The sequence below is a fragment of the Lygodium microphyllum genome, chromosome 6, assembly GCF_053477565.2.
Source record: "Lygodium microphyllum isolate KBCC chromosome 6, Lygodium_microphyllum_v1.1.10, whole genome shotgun sequence".
NCBI classification, from domain to species: Eukaryota; Viridiplantae; Streptophyta; class Polypodiopsida; order Schizaeales; family Lygodiaceae; genus Lygodium; species Lygodium microphyllum.
In genome coordinates, this window is record NC_141140.1 from 122,391,590 (window position 1) to 122,411,174 (window position 19,585).

The following is a 19,585-nucleotide window of genomic DNA, read 5'->3' on the forward strand; positions in this document are numbered from 1 at the left end:
ATGCAATCATTTGGGCATCAATTTATGAATGGGCAAAGCTGGAAATCAGTGCATAACATCAATCAACCCTAGGTAAGGTACTATATGATTATGACATCAATGATTTACTCTTAATTTCTTCCCTTTCAGCAATTGGAAAGCTTGAACAAGTGGATTAATAGGGAAAATTAAGACTAGGGAACAAGAATTACCTCTTGATTATTGTTGAAGAATGGTATATGAACCACATTCGGTCAATACTCTATAAAATCACCATCAATTTAATCAAAATTGAAAGGTATAGGCCCAGCTTCAAGAGAAGATTAACCCCATAATGCTTGCTCCAACTCCAAGCAATCAAGAAGCTTCAATTGATTATGGGAATGCCATCATTGATTGAATGTCTTCAAGAAAGGGCTGTAGATAATCCAAGAACCTTGAAGAAGCCTCAATTCTTGATTAGAATCAAGAATTTATGAGAATTCAAGACCTTCTTGCCTTCATGAAGAGAGCAAGCCTTCAATTCTTGAAAGATTGCTCCAATGTTGGCCCTCTTTTTATGTAGTAGATTCAATGAGACCTTCTTAAAGCTGAAGAATACAAAAGCCCCATGATTTGAGCCTTGTAAGACAAAAAATTTTGAGGAATTGAGTGGCTGCCCTGTTTTTCCCCAAATTTGAGAAGAAGAGTTGCTCCAATCTTGACAAAAGCCTTCAATGTTGGGTCCTTGATGTGTAGGGAAGCTTCAAGTAGCAAGAAAGATCAAAAGCCCCATGAATCAAGCTTCATTTGACCAAAAATTTCATGAATTACATGGCTGCCCTATTTTTCCCTTCATAAAGAGAAGAAGAATGCTTCAAATCTCTTCAAAATGCTTCAATGTCGGTTGTAGATGCTTGCCTTTGACCTTTGGAAGCTAAAAGGCATCAACAAGAAGCCAATTCTTCAAGAAATTGAAAGAGTCTTCATGCTGTCCAAGATCCTCCATAGCTAGGGTTTCATGTAAGCTTCAAGAACTCAAATGTCAGTGAAGAAGAAGATGTTTGAGGCCAAGATCTTCAAGATAATTCTCCAAATAGTCCCCGTCATAAGCCATAGCTCATATGCTTGATGCATAAGCTTCCATTTGAGAGGACAAGAGTCTGAAAATCAGCACAATTGATTTCCAGCGTGCTTACATGGCATGAACTCTCTACAAAATGGTTATCTAATGTGAGCCCTAGGCAATGAGAATCAAATGAAGGATGCTTTGAAGATCATTGAAGCTTGCGAGAAAAGACAGCAGAAGATTTCAGTCATGGAAAGGCTTGGACATCTTTTGTGGTCTTCTACAATATTTGTAAGTCCAAAGCCTATCCTTGGCATTGTCTCTTGACCTTCTTGTTTCAAGCATAGCCTTGCTCACGAGTTCTCTCTATTCAACATGCGCTTGTATCAACTCTTTCAACAAGTCTTTGCCCTCGTTACTAAGCTTGCCTAGTATGTCAAAATGTTCCATATCTTTCCCTCGAGGTTGTCAGAATATCAAGCTCCTGCTACTCTTCAATCATTCTATCTTTATGTGTGTGATCGACATTAGTTGGATACAGCTATACACATGCGTGACATTCTATAAGTCATTGTAGTCAGTGACTTAACCACAGTTAGTCTTGGTTAGTCATACCTATGTGTGTAAATCTATTTTAGTTAGTATGATGGAAGAATAATGGAAGAAGAACAACAATGAGCTGAGGCTCATCTTCCGCTCCACTCTGTCTCTCCCCCTCTCTTCCAACATGGTATTAGAGCTTGAACATCAGAAGTCTAAAGGCTTGGCCATGGCCATTTGACATCAAGACATCAGATCTGAAGAAAACGTCATCAAAGGCGATTGTGCATGCAGCCCTTTTTTTTTTGCAGAAGCTATATCTTGCTACAAAAATGGTTTTTGGATAAATGGCCCATTATTCCTGACCATTTCAACGTGATCTATAACTTTGTAGAAGAATTTTTTTTTAAATTTCTCACAAATTTTGAGATATTCAGCATAGACCTCTACAGAATGGTTGTTTACTATAGTAAACAGCAGGTGATTCCAGGCCATTGGTGGCTTTCATGCTAACAATGTATATGCCCTTATTATCATGCATTTGAGCATGATATTGGAGTGTTAAATGCTTAGTTTTGGAGCTTATTTGTAGGCTGGAAACAGTGAACTGGTTGTTATCCTGAATTTAGAAATAATATACCAGCAAGGTTGAAGTATCTGTTATGCTTATTTGCTAGTGACAAATGCTTGGATCATATCATCTAAGTGGTAGATGCTTTTTGGGATATTGTGAGTGCTGAAAGTCCAAATTTTGGACTGATTTTTTGCTGGTTATACCAAGATATTGACTGGTTATTGTCTGCAGGAAGGATACCTATCATCTTCACTTGACATACATGCAATATATTCTGACCAATTGGACATGTATCAACTCCCATATAGAGTGGCAACTGAATGAGATGTTTTGGGATTGTTTTGAGGTCTAAATACTCTTCTTCTAATAGAGAAAATACTACTAATTATAGTAGTGGTCTGGCTATATTTGATACTGCTACTTGCATATAGTACAAACATTGATACTTGTATGGACATAGTTTGTTGTTGGGATGTTTTGCACTACCATAGAATATTTTGAACTGATTTGAGCTTGGTTTATGCTCAGTTGACTGTGTTTTTTCATTGTTGGAATACAGTTTACTGCAAGTAGGTTGTCAGGAAAACTGTCCTAAATTGTAGGAAACTGGTGTTGGACTGTAGGAAAAGGAATTACATACTTACAGGTTGTATACATCATTGAATACCTAAGCTACAACTATGGCAAATGCTCCAGGCACTGACAATATCACTCAAATTGTGGGAGAAAAGCTACACAACAAAAATTTTGATTAATGGAAGATCCGTATGAATAATTTTTTGGTCGGTAGAGGTTATTGGCACTTATGTATAGGTGATGAGGCTGAACCTGAAATGCATGAAAGAAATCCGACAAATGATCAGAAAAGGGCTCATAAGCTATGGATTGAGAGAGCATGAAAGGTGTTACATTGGTTTTCCTTATGTATATCAGATGCTATGGTTATATAGATTATTAGATGGAGTTCTCCAAAGGATGCATGGGGCATACTCATGAAGAATTATGGAAATGTAACACATGCAAGAAAGATTCAACTAAAGCAAAAGTTCAATAACATGTCTAGGAATGGCAGAAGCATTCAAGCCTACACTACAGAGATCAAGAACATAGCATATTAGCTTGCCACCATTGGATCTTCAGTGTCTGAGGATGATATGATTGCAGTGACATTGAATGGACTTGGCAAAGAGTATAAATCATTTGATACGTCTATTTCTGTGAGAGCTTAATCCCCTAATTGGGATGAGTCGATTGCTTTGATGCTGCATGAGGAAGTTAAGATTGGTGGGCTGAATATAGATTCTAGTACGTCTCAAAGTAGAGACATTGTTCTTTACTCTAGCCAGCGTGGCAGAGGCGGCAGAGGCCGTGGCTCTTTTCGAGGTCGAGGAGAAAATCGAAACACTTATGGAGAGCATCAACAGAATGCCTGGCATGGCACAAATACATAGGGCCAACGTGGATCTGGCGGCTTTAGAGGCAAGGGGAGATCACCCCATGGTAGAGGTGGTGGATTTGGTTCATGGCAGTTGAATGATCACTCAAATAGAGATAAGGACTATCATTACTGCAGCAGATATGGACACATTGCAAAGGATTGTTACAAGAAGCAAAGAGACATGAAGGCAAAGGGCAAACAGCATGGGTATTATGCATCTTCTAGCAGTGCTCATGATGAGCAGGTTGACAGATTGTTTGCCATGCAACATGTGTCTAAGAATGCATCTAGGTAGAATAGAGATTAGAGATGGTACATTGATTCAGGGGCTTCAAATCATATGACACCCCATGGAGAATGGTTTGACGAAATGGTTGCAGGTTCACATGGTTATGTGTGTACTAGGGATGGCACCCAACATGACATTTAGCACACAGGAATTGTTCCGTTGTTGATGCCTGATGGCAAGAAAAAGAGCATGCATGATGTACTACATGTACCTACAATAACCAAGAATCTTTTGTCAATTGGACAGATGGCAAAACAGAATCTGCAGGTGAGATTTAATAGAAATGGATGCTTTGTTGAAGAATATGGTAATGGCTGCAAATTGATTTGCTAGAGGCCAAAGAGATGGCCGAATTTTTACTCTTGATGTGTCAATTCTAGAATTGAAAGCAGCCATGTTTGCACATGATGATGGTGCTATACGGGATGTAAAGATATGGCATAAGCAGATTGGCCATGTGAATGTACAAAAGCTGAAATCTATGCAGTAGAAGGAGATTGTGCTTGGACTGCCTAAGTTAAAGTATCATGACTTTGGACATGTATGTGATGCATGTCAATTTGGAAAGCAAGCACGGTTTCCATTTATGAGACATGTATGGAATAGCTCACGACCCTTGCAGTTGGTACATTTAGATGTATGGGGTCTGTCTCATAATGCTTCGTTTAGTGGTACTCGTTACTATGTATCCTTCATTGATGATTTCAGTAGGTATACTTGGCTTTACATACTAAAACATAAGGATTATGTGTTTGATGCATTCAAGGACTTCAAGAAGCATGTTGAAAATGAGTTTTGTAAAATTTCATGTCTTAGATCAAATGGAGGTGGAGAATATGTCTCTAATTACTTTGACAGGTACCTTCCTAAACATGGGATCAAAAGACAGTTAACTTGCAACTATACACCGCAGCAAAATGGTGTAGCAAAAAGGAAAAATAGGGTATTGATGGAATCGGCAATAGCTATGCTGAATGAGAAGATTTTACCAAATGGTTATTGGGCTGAAGTAGTAGTGACTATTTTCTATGTGCTTAATAGAACTCCTACAATAGGGATTCATGATGTAACTCCATATGAGAGGTTGTATGGTCATAACCTTGACATTTCACACTTGAAGGTATTTGGCAGCATTGCATATGTGCATGTTCCTAATGAGAAGAGGAAGAAATTGGATCCTAAAGCTGTCAAGAGTGTGTTCCTTGGTTATGCACAAGACCAGAAAGCTTATAAGTGTTATGTACCTTCTACACATGAGACATTGATTAGCAAAGATGTTGTTTTTTATGAATTGGCATCGTGGTATGGTAATCCTGTTGCAGTGGCTATTGATGGATTAGTCAACACTAGTAATGCTTAAAATACACCTACAGTGAGTACGTCTATGAGTGGTCCTACAGGTGATGGGTCACCTACAGTAAGTCCTTGGTCAGGACGCTTGCGGAATCATACTCCTACATCCACTGATAGGGATATGTCAGTGAGGGGGATATTGGATAAGGGAAAAGAAAATATGCTTAAGGATGTGACAAGTCCACTTACAGCAAGTTATGAGTCATCTAACAGTAAGAGTTTGGATAGTGAGTTGGACATCCTGTCTATTATGACACCTAGAGCAAGGCAGAGTCGTCATGTACCACCTCATGAGAGGAAAGCTCAGAGTGAGCCATAGTTACAAAGATCTGAGAGAGTCAAAAAACCAATTGATAGGTTTACATACACTGGTTATTCAGCCTGCCATTATGCATATATGGCTAGTGTGACAGGTTACAAAGAACCTACAAAGTTTGATGATGTAGTTACAGATGATAATTGGTGTGCTGCCATAGAAGAGGAGTATGCAGCCCTGGCTAAAAATGAGACATGGGAATCGGTTGAATTGCCTAAAGGCAAAGTCCCCATTGGTTGCAAATGGGTGTACAAGGTTAAGTGCAAGTCAGACAGTTCGTTAGAACGCTATAAGGCAGGCTGGTTGCAAAAGGGTATGCGCAGTAGTATGGCCTTGACTATGAGGAGACTTTCAGTCTGGTGGCCAAAATGGCAATAGTCAAAACTATCATTGCTTTGGCAGCATACAAAGGTTGGAAATTATGGCAAATGGATGTCAAGAATGCTTTCTTGAACAATGATTTGGTTGAGGAAGTATATATGGAGTAGCCTGAAGGCTATGTTCACCCAGACTTTCCTACACATGTATGTAAGCTGAAAAAGATTTTCTATGGACTAAAATAGGCATGTAGAGCATGGAATGCTCAGATCAGTAGTTATTTATAGCAACATGGATTTAGATTGGGTGATGCAGATCACATTCTACTCACGAAGAAGACAGATCATGGATATGCATTTCTAGTGGTTTATGTAGATGATCTTATCATCATTGGAGATGATGAAGAGGGCATTGTTGAAATTAAATCATGTTTATGAGCTGAATTCGCAATCAAAGACCTTGGTGAACTAAAGTATTTTCTTGGGATTGAGGTAGTCCCCACGCCTCAAGGTATATGGCTGCTACAGAAGCAATATGCTCATGACATGTTACAGAAGTATGGTATGGCTGAATGCAAGCCTATGGAGATACCTCTTGATCAGAATGTCAAGCTGTAGATTGATGTTGGAAATGACATAGAGAATGTGACCATGTATCGATTGACAGATGATGGGCAGCTTGATATACTTGACTATTACCCGTCCTGACTTATGTTATGCAGTGGGGCTAATTAGCAAGTTGATGTAGAAGCCTCGCAAAACACATTTAGATGTAGTTAGGAGGATCATGAGATATGTAAAGGGTACTACTGATTATGGGCTATGTTATGCATATGGAAAATCCCTTAACTTGGCAAGGTTTACTAATGCTGATTGGGTTGGTTGTGCCTATGATAGGAGGTTAACCAGTGATTACGCATTTGGATTGGGCAACAGTATGATTAGTTGGCAGAGTAAGAAACAATCTACTATTGCATTGTCTAGTACAGAAGCTGAGTACAGAGGAGCTGCCTTAGCGGCTTGCAAAGCAGTTTGGTTGATGAAACTACTGAAAGACTTGGGAATACAACTAGAAAGTAGAGTGAGATTGCATTGTGATAACCTCAGTAGTGTTATGTTGGCTAGCAATCCTATCTACCATGCTAGGTCCAAACACATTGAGGTTCACTACCATTTCATCAGAGAAATGGTTATTATAGGGCAGATCAACTTGATTCATGTGAAGATTGAAGACGAGGTAGCAGATATATTTACCAAGTCTCTTGGTAAAGAAAAGTTCATATAGTTCAAACAACTACTTGGAGTTTATCAGATGGTTAATGTTAGAATATCAAGATCCCGCAACTCTTCAGTCAGTCTCTCTTTATGTGTGTGACCAACATTAGTTGGATACAGCTATACAGTGTGTGACATTCAATAAGTTGGTGTAGTCAGTGACTTTTAACCACAGTTGGTCTTGGTTAGTCATACCTATGTGTGTAAGTCTCTTTTAGTTAGTATGATGGAAGAATAATGGAAGAAGAACAACAATGAGCTGAGGCTCATCTTCCGCTCCACTCTGTCTCTCCCCCTCACTTCCAATAGAGGTTTGATGAGGTCACCCTTACTAAAGGTTATGATTAGCCTCACACCTGATAGTGTCAAGTGTATCCTCTGCTACATAATCAGCCTCACACTTTGTCACCCTTTTGAAGGGTCTTCCTAGGAGGGTTTCCTTTCCACAATTAGCACTATTTGGAGGAACATGGAACAAGATAGGCAAGCTTTCCATTTCAAAAGTTACAAGAATTTTGCACTTCCCTATAAGTGCTTGTGGGTGTCCCCCATAAGGACTATCCTCAAATGATTTGATTGGCCCTCTTGGGAGGCTCCAATACCGTTTTCTAGCCTCTCCCTTTAGGATACTTGAGAACACAAGGATCTGATGCAAATCGTCAAACCCACTTGCAAGGAAAGTTAGACCATATTCTTTCAAGTGTAGCATCGGATCCTCATCTAGCAATCCATGAAACACTAGGAGATCCCTATAAGGAGAAGGGCATTTAGTCCTCTTCTTTGGCATCAAGAATGGGTCCTCAAAATCTTCATATTCCCCTTGACCTAATACACGCATCTTAGGGTCTCCAATCTCTTCCATTTCCACCTTTATTAGTGTAGGAAGGTTACTTGCTCCATGGACTTTCCTCTCTACCAACTCACAGAGTGGTCTAGGGAGTCATATGACTTTTAGCATATCATTCTGATCCTTTCTCAGAGGATCTTCCATACCTTGCCCATTTAAAGGGCATTCCATAATGGATTTATGCAAGAGCTTTTGCCCTTCATCTAAAGCAAATATATCAACATTATTTAGAGTTTGAGGGTCGGGTCTTTTGAGCAACAACTTTCCCTTAAAAATTAAGGCTTCTAATGTCATTGGAAGGTCTAATATTTCAGCATGGTGACCCACCACATGGGACATTTCAGCCACACAAGCAAATTGCATTGTATGTCGGTACTTTTCCATGGTGTTACATCTTTGGCATGATTATTGGTCGATGCCATGACTACCACAGGTTCCAACATGCTTGTTGCATATCCTCTAGGTTGATGGATGGCCATGCATAATGTTTCTTGAATAGAGACCACACCAAGGCGAACCTCGGCCCATGCCATCATGCTAGAGGATGGACGAGAATCGCTAAATGCTTACTTTCCACGTTACGTAAATCATTTCTTGCAGAGGATTCAATCTCTACATAATTAATTAGATCTATTAGGAGATTTTGAATAGGGCAAAACAAGTGTTTGAAACCCTGAACAAACCCCATTTTACAAATACTTTAGTGCATCTTTGATGAGCAAGGTTATAAATTTTAAGTCCCTTTTTGGCCAGGGTCGAGAACTGCTACTTATTGGTGGCTCTCGGCAAATGCACCACCTATCAAGACCCAAAATGGGCCCAACACTAGCTCTAAGGCATAAGCCGGGCCTCACTACTCACCTAAACCACCCCACATGGCCTCACGACCAAGAGCGTATAAGACTTTACATTTGTGTGTTTTTCATAGTCTAATGAATAATTCTTTCCCCACTCCTCAAAATAAGTCCCTAAACTGTTCAAGGATGAGAGAGAGAGAGAGACAGGGAAACACCATATCCATGAACCTTTAGGCACTTAAGGTATTTTCTTCATTATACTGAATGACACAAGTAAACTAGAGACTAACTAACTCTAGTCAAGTCACTGACTAACTACTAACCCGACTTATTTAATGTAGTCACATGGAGACAGCTATACATAGTAGCTATCACAGATGTTGGTTACACACCAAGACAAACTGATGGGTGGAGCTTGATTTCTAACACTCCCCCTCAAGCTCAAACCAAAAACTCAAACCATCTGCATCACTCCAAGTAGCTTTCTAAAGTGAATGAACTTATCTTTACCAAGTGATTTGGTAAAGATATCTGCTACCTGGTCTTCAGTCTTCACATGCTCCAAGTCAATCTGATCTGCTAAAACCATTTCCCTGATGAAATGGTAGTGGACCTCAATGTGTTTCGATCTTGCATGATAAACATGATTGCTTGCTAACATGACACTGCTTAAATTGTCACAGTACAGCCTTACTTTGCTGTCCAAGTGTATTCCCAAGTCATTCAACAATTTCTGTAACCACATAGCTTCGCAGCCCGCTAAGGCTACACCACGATACTCCGCTTTCATACTGGACAGTGCAACTGTAGGCTGTTTCTTACTCTGCCAACTGATCATGCTACTACCCAATCCAAATGCATAACCATGGGTTGACCTCTTGTCATACGTGCAACCAGCCCAGTAAGCATCAGTATACCCCATCAAGTCAAGGGTTTTCCCATATGCATAAAACAGCCCATGATCTGTGGTACTCTTTACATATCTCAGAATTCTCCTGACTGCATCCAAGTGTGGTTTGCGAGGCTTTTGCATGAACTGATTGATCAGTCCCATAGCATAACTCAAGTCAGGTCTAGTGATCGTGAGATAGATCAAGCTACCTACCATCTGTCTGTACATGGTAACATTCTCAATCTCTGTCCCAACATCAATCTGCAGCTTGACATTCTACTCTAAAGGCGTATCCATAGGCTTGCAATCAGCCATACCATATTTTTGTAACATGTCCTAAGCATACTACTTCAGTAGCAGCCATATGCCTTGAGGTGTAGAGACAACCTTAATCCCCAAAAAATATTTCAGCTCTCCTAGGTCCTTGATCTTAAACTTAGCCTGTAAACATGTCTTTACTTCAACAATCCCGCTTTCATCATCTCCTATAATGATTAAGTCATCAACATAGACCACTAGAAATACATAGCCACGATCTGTCTTCTTCACAAACAAACTATGATCAGCATCACCCAATCGGAAACCATGTTGCTACAAATAACTGTTGATGCGAGCATTCCATGCTCTGGGTGCCTGTTTCAGCCCATATAATGCCTTTTTCAGCCGGCATACATGTGTTGGAAATTCTGGATGCACATAGCCTTCAGGCTATTCCATGTAAACTTCTTCCTGTAACTCTCCATTCAGAAAGGCATTCTTTACGTCCATCTACCATAGTTTCCAACCTCTAGCTGCTGCCAAAGCAATCACAGTTCTAACTGTAGCCATCTTTGCTACAAGGCTGAAAGTCTCCTCATAATCAAGACCATACTGCTGCGCATACCCTTTTGCAACCATCCTGGCCTTGTATCTTTCCAATGATCCATCTGATTTACATTTTACCTTATACACCCACTTGCAGCCAATAGGTGTTTTGCCCTCAGGCAACTGTACTAAATCCCATGTGCCATTTTCAGCCAAAGCTGAATATTCCTCATCCATAGCAACACGCCAATCCTCATCTGCAAACTGCCTCATCAAACTTACTTGGTTCTCTAAAACCTGTTACTTTCGTCATATAAGCATAATGACGGGCTGAATATCCAGTGTAAGTGTATCTATCAACAGGTCGTCTGACCCTCTCTGATCTCCTGAGCTGTGGCTCACTGTGAGCTTGCCTCTCATGAGGCGGCACATAACGACTCTACCTAGCACTTGGCGTCATAACAGACGGAATCCCCAATTCACTGTCTAAGCTGTCACTGCTAGATGACTCATAACCTGCAGTGAGTGGACCTGTTACTTCTTCAAAAACCTTTTCTTTTCCCTTATCTGTTCTCCCCCTCACTGACATATCCGTGTCAGTGGATACAGTAGTGTGACTACGCAATCGTCCTGTCCAAGGACTCACTGTAGATGATACATCACCTGTTTGACCACTCATGGAAGTACTCTCTGTAGGAGTATTTTCAGCACGACTCATACTGGGTGAGCCATCAGTAGGCACTGCACAGGATTCCCATACCAGGATGCTAACTCGTCAAATACTACATCTCTGCTTATGAGTGTCTCATGCGTAGAAGGTACATAACACTTATAAGCTTTCCGTTCCTGTGCATATCCCAGAAACACACTCTTCACTGCCTTAGGGTTCAATTTCTTCCTCTTCTCATCTGGTATATGCACATATGCAATGCTGCCAAATACCTTCAAGTGCGAAATATCAGGTTTATGACCATACAACCTCTCATATGGAGTGACATCATGAATCCCTGCTGTAGGGGTTCAATTCAACACATAGACAACAGTCATCACTGCTTCAGCCCAATAACCATTTGGCAGACATTTCTCATTCAGCATAGCTCTAGCTGATTCCATCAGGACCCTATTTTTTCTCTCTGCAACACCATTTTGCTGCGGTGTATAGCTGCAAGTAAGCTGTCTTCTAATCCCATATTTAGCAAGATACCTGTCAAAGTAATTAGAGACATATTCACCTCCTCCATCTGATCTCAAACATGATATGTAGCAACCTAGCTCATTCTCTGCATCCTTCTTGAAATCTTTGAATGCATCAAACACATCATCTTTATGCTTCAAAATATAAAGCCAAGTGTACCTGCTGAAATCATCAATAAATGAGACATAATATCATGCACCTCCAAATGAAGCATTATGTGAAGGACCCCAGACATCAGGGTGCACCAACTGTAAAGGCCTAGTGCTATTTTTTACATGTCTCATGAATGGAAACCGTGCCTGCTTCCCAAACTGACATGCAGGGCATACATGACCAAAGTCATTATACTTGAATTTAGGTAATCCAAGTACTACTTCCTTCTGCTGCATAGATTTCAGCTTTTGTACATTGACATGTCCAATCTGCTTGTGCCAAATCTCTACATCCCGAATGGCACTCTCATCATGAGCAAACATGGCTGCCTTAAGTCCTGGAATGGTCGCATCCAAAGTAAACATCCTGCCATCTCTTTTGCCCTTGGCAATTAGCTTGCAACCATTTCCATACTCCTCAATGAAACATCCATCTTTGTTAAATCTTACTTGCAGATTCTGTTCTGCCATTTGACCCAGAGACAAAAGATTCTTTGTTATGGTCGATACATGTAATACATCATGCAAGCCTTTCTTCTTGCCATCAGGCATCATGAGAGGAACAATCCCTTTATGCTTTATGTCATGTTGGGTGTCATCCCCAATACATACATGCCATGTGCACCTGCAACCATCTCATCAAACCACTCTCCATGCGGTGTCATGTGGTTTGACGCTCCAGAGTCAATGTACCATCTATCATCTCTATCATGTCTCGATGCATTTTTGGATACATGCTGCATGGCAAAGAGTCTATCAACTTGCTCATCATGAGCACCACTGGAAGATGCATAGTGCCCACACTGTCTGCCCTTTGCCTTCATATCTCCCTGCTTCTTGTAGCAATCCTTTGCAACGTGCCCATACCTGCCACAATAATGGCAATCTTTGTCCCTGTTGGACTGATCAAAAGACTGCCATGAACCAGATCCACCACGTCTACCTCGGGGTGATCTCCCCCTGCCTCTAAACCCGCCAGATCCACGCCGGCCTTGTGTATTTGCATCATGCCAATTACCCTGCTGTTGCTGCTATCCATAAGCATTACGAGTGTCACCATGACCTTGAAATGAACCACGACCTCTAAATCCTCTGCCACGTTGGCTAGAGTTTAACACAGTGTCTCTACTCTAAGATGCACTGGAACCTGTATTCAAACCAAGTTTGACCTCCTCGTGCAGCAACAAAGCAACTAGATCTTCCCAGTTAGGGGGCTCTTCTCTAATAGAGATGGATGTGTCAAAATCTTTGTACTCTTTCCCTAATCCATTCAAGGCAACAGCAATCATATCATCTTCTGATACACTTGAGCCAATGGTAGCAAGTTAATCAGCTATGGTCTTAATCTCCGTGGTATACACCTGGATGCTCCTGCCATTCCTAGACATGTTGTTGAACTGCTGTTTCAACTGGATCTTTTGTGCATGTGTCATGGTTCCATAATTTTTCATCAGTATGTCCCAAGCATCCTTTGGAGTCTCACATCCAGTGATTTGAATTACCATAGCATCAGATATACATAGAGAAAACCAATGCAGCACCTTGCATGCTCTCTCATTCCATAGCATATGAGCTCTTTTCTGTTCGTTAGTTGGATTCATTGCAGGCAATTCAGGAGCAGCCTCATCTCCTGTACATAGATCCCAATAACCCCTACCAACTAAAAATTTCTTCATTCTGAATTTCCATAATGCAAAGTTCTTGTTGTCTAACTTTTCTCCAACTATCTGAGTGATATTGTCAATCCCATGTGCATTAGCCATGATACAATAGACTATCTATCAAGTGCCTGACTCCCTGCAAGTCGATAAGTATCACTGACCAAGTTCAGTCCACAACAGTTTATGATAGTTTTCTGCAATTAATTGCAGTAAAAAACCAGGGTATTTCAGCCCACTGATAAACCACCCACAAACAAGTGGTCTCAGCTATAGGTATAACTATCAATACATAAGCTATGCACTTGCTTCAACTTAAGCTTCTGCAACCTCACTGCCAGGGTGAATACATGCAGTCTGAAAACTGTAAACTATGAGTAACCAGCAGCAATTCCAAGGTCAAAACTGAGTGGTATTCATGTCATGCATGTCCCAAAACTTCCCAGATAGCTGCTAGTACATTTGGCAGTCAAGACATAAGCACAGAGGCACAAAACAGTGCATAACCAGCAAGTATAAGTGACATAAATTTGCTTACAGATCACCAACAACCAATATTCTAGCAACCAAGATGTATTTCAGCTTCAAAAGTCCTCAAGACATGTCATACATTTACTTTGTAGTGGCAAGTTCAATACATGAGCATTTGGGTAGGCATAGACAACCTGTCTTCATTAATCACTCTCAAGGAATACATGACTATTCATAACTAGCCCAAGCATTGTCAAAGCAATTATTTCAGGTCCAGATCTGAGTATTCAGCAACATCCAATGCTTTCCACAATCCTCCATACATTCAGCATGCATATGTCAGTTCATATAGGTGATAGAAGCTCCAAGGTGACATGTATTGCTTCAGCAAGATACAATGCTTGCTATTCACTGTGTATGACAATTTTCAGCCTGTCAATGATTTTCAAGTCTGAGTATTTTGAGCAAGAAATCTCAGCTCCAAGACATTTGATCCAATGTATACATGCTTTGACACATTCTTGTGCTTCAAATATGCCTTCTGAGTGTAGTACAAGGCTCCTGTATGTCAATAATGACTGAATGCATGCTGTCCATTCATGTTCACAGCAGTTCAAAACTGATTATAGATCTGTGTCTATTACTCCAGCTCATAACAAAGCTCCCACACAAGCATTTACCTCTTGTACTCTTCAGATACCTTCAAGAGTGAGCATACATGCCTTATGAGTCTTGTCCAAGTGCCCCATTGATGTTTGACAGGTTGCAGTCCATCCAGCTCAACAGGTGCAGTTCACGCTGATTCAGCAGGGGTTGCTGCTGTATACAATGCAAGGCTCCTGTATGTCAATAATGACTGAATGCATGCTGTCCATTCATGTTCACAGCAGTTCAAAACTGATTATAGATCTGTGTCTGTTACTCCAGCTCATAACAGAGCTCCCACACAAGCATTTACCTCTTGTACTCTTCAGATACCTTCAAGAGTGAGCATGCATGCCTTATGAGTCTTGTCCAAGTGCCCCATTTGTTGAGAATCAGCAATCACACTCAAACAGCCTCTTTGTATGGAGTCTCAGGGTCAAGGACATGCAGGCTAACTTATCCCATATGCACAATGGTGCCTACTGCAGTTTCCTACTTTCCTATAAAGCATTGTACTTGCTTCCTTTCTTAATGCAATGATAGTACTCTTTTCATTTCAGTAAAGTGTCAATGAATACCAAATCTGCAAAAGTCTTTTTACTCCAAGTAACTCCAAGTAATCTTCCCCTTCTTGATTTGATGCTGATGCCTTCAGATCTGAGTGACAGTACTTTAACGAACTTCAGAGAGTACTGCTCAGTGATTAAAATCACTGTTGATAACTTCAGTGAGAGAAACAGTGAAAAATGTCAAGATTTTGAAGCTTTTGCCCATGTTAGATTTACGGGAACAGTAGCAAATCAACTTCAGACTTTATTAGATTTGAGCAACAGAAGAATTGATTGAGAGACACAAGTGCTAAAAAGCACTAACTGAGTGTCAATGAATACCAAATCTGCAAAAGTCTTTTTACTCCAAGTAACTCCAAGTAATCTTCCCCTTCTTGATTTGATGCTGATGCCTTCAGATCTGAGTGACAGTACTTTAATGAACTTCAGAAAGTATTCCCCAACTCATAAAGCTTCCCTGTATCACATCAATCCAGGACATTGGACCATCTGGAGCTCAGCATTGTGAAAATCCCCAATCTCTGCTCTGATACCATGTGAAAAATGCGGGATCTAGAGCATGGCAAAACCAGAAGCTATGGAGGATGAAGAAATAAGTGTAGACTCATGATGGAAAGGACACTGTTTGTTACACAAGTGAATTAGGTTCCAAGATTGAGACTTGGACTCATAAACACAATCTTGTGTATGTGGACAATGACTTGGAGTTACTTGGAGTAAAAAGACTTTTGCAGATTTGGTATTCATTGACACTCAGTTAGTGCTTTTTAACACTTGTGTCTCTCAATCAATTCTTCTGTTGCTCAAATCTAATAAAGTCTGAAGTTGATTTGCTACTGTTCCCGTAAATCTAACATGGGCAAAGACTCTCCAAATGCTCGATTCAAAGGAGTCGGATTCCACACTTGGCAAACCCGCATCAAGCTCATCCTGATGAAGAAGGGTCTCTGGGCCATCACAAATGGCAAAGAGAAGAAACCTCGGGACGCGGACCTTGCAACTACTTGGCAAAAGAATGATGACAGAGCTCAGGCCATTATCAAACTGAAGCTAGACGACAGTTATATCCATCATGTGGATAACTATGAGACCTCACAGGATACATGGAAAAGACTTGACACCCTGTTCGGTGCACAATCTAAATCATCAAAGTATGGTCTCCTAATTGAGTTCTTCAGGCTTGAAATGAAGTCCAGCACATCACTTGCCACACATCTTAATTACATGGAAGGACTCCTAACCCAACTTGCAGGAATCAACATTAAAATGGATGAAGATGTTTGCATCGGTGTTCTACTTAAGAGCTTGCCTCCTGAATATAATAATGTATCAACAACTTTAATCAACATGCCAAATCCTGAACTTGTTGATATCCAGGCATCACTGTTAGAAGAAGAAAAGAAGCTAAAAACTAAAGAAGAACCAAGTACCTCTAGAGATGAGCATGCATTATATGTTGGCAACAGGTACAAAGGCAAGAAGGATCAGCTCTTCTGTGACTTCTGCAAAAGGACCGGACACACCGAGAAGTTCTGCCACGCAAGAAAGAGATCCCAAAAGGCCTATCTAGTCGCAGTCAAAGAAGAAGAAGAAAATGAAGCAAAGGAAGAAGATGAAGATGAAGACCACCAGGATCGGAAGGACAAGACTCATCAGTCCTTGTACTCTCATAATTCTGATAGATTGTTTTAATAGCCTTGTATTTTCCTTGCCCTAATGCTTCCTGCCATAAGCTTTGTAAACTCCTTATGTAACTTGGCATTACAGTCCCTGTACACTTTGTGAGGCCCCTGTTACAGCCTCTGGATGTCCACCATGTTTATGGTACCCACACTTAGTTTTTTCTGCAACAGCCTCTGGTGTTTTGCCATGTCTGTGGTATGCCCACACTTTGCAGGTGGTTCTCATTACAGCCTCTACACACTTTGTGCCTTTCCTAGTTGTGATTGAGGAGGGGTGTTGAGAATCAGCAATCACACTCAAACAGCCTCTTTGTATGGAGTCTCAGGGTCAAGGACATGCAGGCTAACTTATCCCATATGCACAATGGTGCCTACTGCAGTTTCCTACTTTCCTATAAAGCATTGTACTTGCTTCCTTTCTTAATGCAATGATAGTACTCTTTTCATTTCAGTAAAGTGTCAATGTCATTGTCCACATACACAAGATTGTGTTTATGAGTCCAAGTCTCAATCTTGGAACCTAATTCACTTGTGTAACAAACAGTGTCCTTTCCATCATGAGTCTACACTTATTTCTTCATCCTCCATAGCTTCCGATTTTGCCATGCTCTAGATCCCGCATTTTTCACACCATTGATGTTTGACAGGTTGCAGTCTCCATCCAGCTCAACAGGTGCAGTTCACGCTGATTCAGCAAGGGTTGCTACTGTATACAATGGCTGATCTGAGCCTATACAAGGCTTGCATAGGCTCAATAGATCCTTTTAGATGCTCCAGCAGGGTCTCCAACAACCTCTTGACCAATGGCTACTCTCCTTCAACAATGCATACCTCTGTGTGACCAAAATAGTGAAAATGATAGTCAGTCCTCTTCTTTTTCCAGCCCTTCAGGTTAGTCTTGAAGTCTTCTTCTGCAATGCTCTACTCCATAGAGCCTAGTCTTGTGGATGCTCTGATACCATGTTCAAGGATGAGAGAGAGAGACAGGGAAACACCATATCCATGAGCCTTTAGGCACTCAAGGTGTTTTCTTCATTATACAGAATGACATACCACCACACAATACAATGTAAAGTAAACTAGAGACTAACTAACTCTAGTCAAGTCATTGACTAACTACTAACCCGACTTATTTAATGTAGTCACATGGAGACAGCTATACACAGTAGATGTCACAGATGAACGTTACACACCAAGACAAACTGACGAGTGGAGCTTGATTTCTAACATAAACATAATGGTGTTATACACCACATAGCACATACACAAGGGGAGCACCCCTCGGTTGATCACTGTGGTTCCACTATGGCTCTCCTACACCTCGAGGATTGGCCCCAAGATGCACTATGAACATAAAACACTTTCAAAACAAAGTGCACTCTTTTGATAAAATGATCCAGGAGATGATATATAAACCTCACTCATACAAATAGGTGATATGCATCTAGGATACGATACCATGAGGTGTATCAATGCAAAAGTGCATATGACCATCATGCTCAAACAAATATTCATTAAAAATCAATAACATGAAAGTGTGAAGACAGTTATTTTCATGATTTCCTTTTCTACACGAGTGCTTCTTTGCTTAGGGCTAGCACCAAGTTTCCTCGTGCTACTAGTCTCTTTAAATTTTAAACAACCGCAAACTCTATATGAAATACAACATCAAGCATCATAATTTAATATACTTCCAACCCTCAACAATCCCCTACCTTTAAGATTTTGCATGTGTTGATAGGTGTAGGGCATGATTTTAATGTGTTTTCCTTTATTGAAAGTGGTAAAAACACACTCTAACAAAGAAATGGGACTGAATATATAATTATTATACAATTATTTTTTATGATTCTTTCAACATGACTGATTAAACAAAGAATTTCTAATCAAATCCAAGCATTACTAACCATTTTAAACAAGAATTCATCATAAAATGCTAAATTTTACATTTTTCTCATAAAATCGCTCATTATGACATGCATTTTTTTATGTTGGAGGCCTTTTGACGCTCTTCCACAGCCATTGACAATCCATCCAACTCTGATTCATATGTCTCTCCACTCTTACTTCATTGTTTGACAAAAAATACCCATCTCAGTCCATCCCCCTCTCTTTTACATTGATCGATAAGAATAGTCCACAAGAGGAGAGAGAATGGAGGAGAGAGAAAGAGTAAAAATAGATCTCTTTGTTTAATGCATCATTTTCAGTGATGACATGCGAAAAAATGGTGGAGATCATAGCCAAGAGGGTTCCTTATGAGGTTGCAGGTCCAGAAAATCATTTTTTAAATGATTGGAGAGAACACCGAAAAAAAAAGGTCCCCCCTCCCAAAAACCTTTTTTTTCATGACCCTTCATTCCCAACAAGCTTAAACTCAAGTTTCAAAAAAACTATATCACTTTTGCATGTTCACACTTCCTACCAAGTGGATTTTTTTATTTTGAGGGGGCAAACATGCTCAAAATTGAGATCTATCAAAATGGCTAGCTTTATGACGTTGAAATATATAAACCTAGCCACCGTCACACACTTGTAGATACTTCATAATTCAAAACCTTGTAGAGATTACATGGGGGGTTAAACAGACTCTGATTGACGAACCGAGACTTGCGTTGGATTCCTGGCATTGAACTCCATTTAGGAAAACTCCATGTTGAATGCTAAAATGACTTTTTTTGTTGATTTTTGTTGTTTTTTAGAATGGTTGATTTTACATGATGATTGATTGGTTTGAAAGTGGT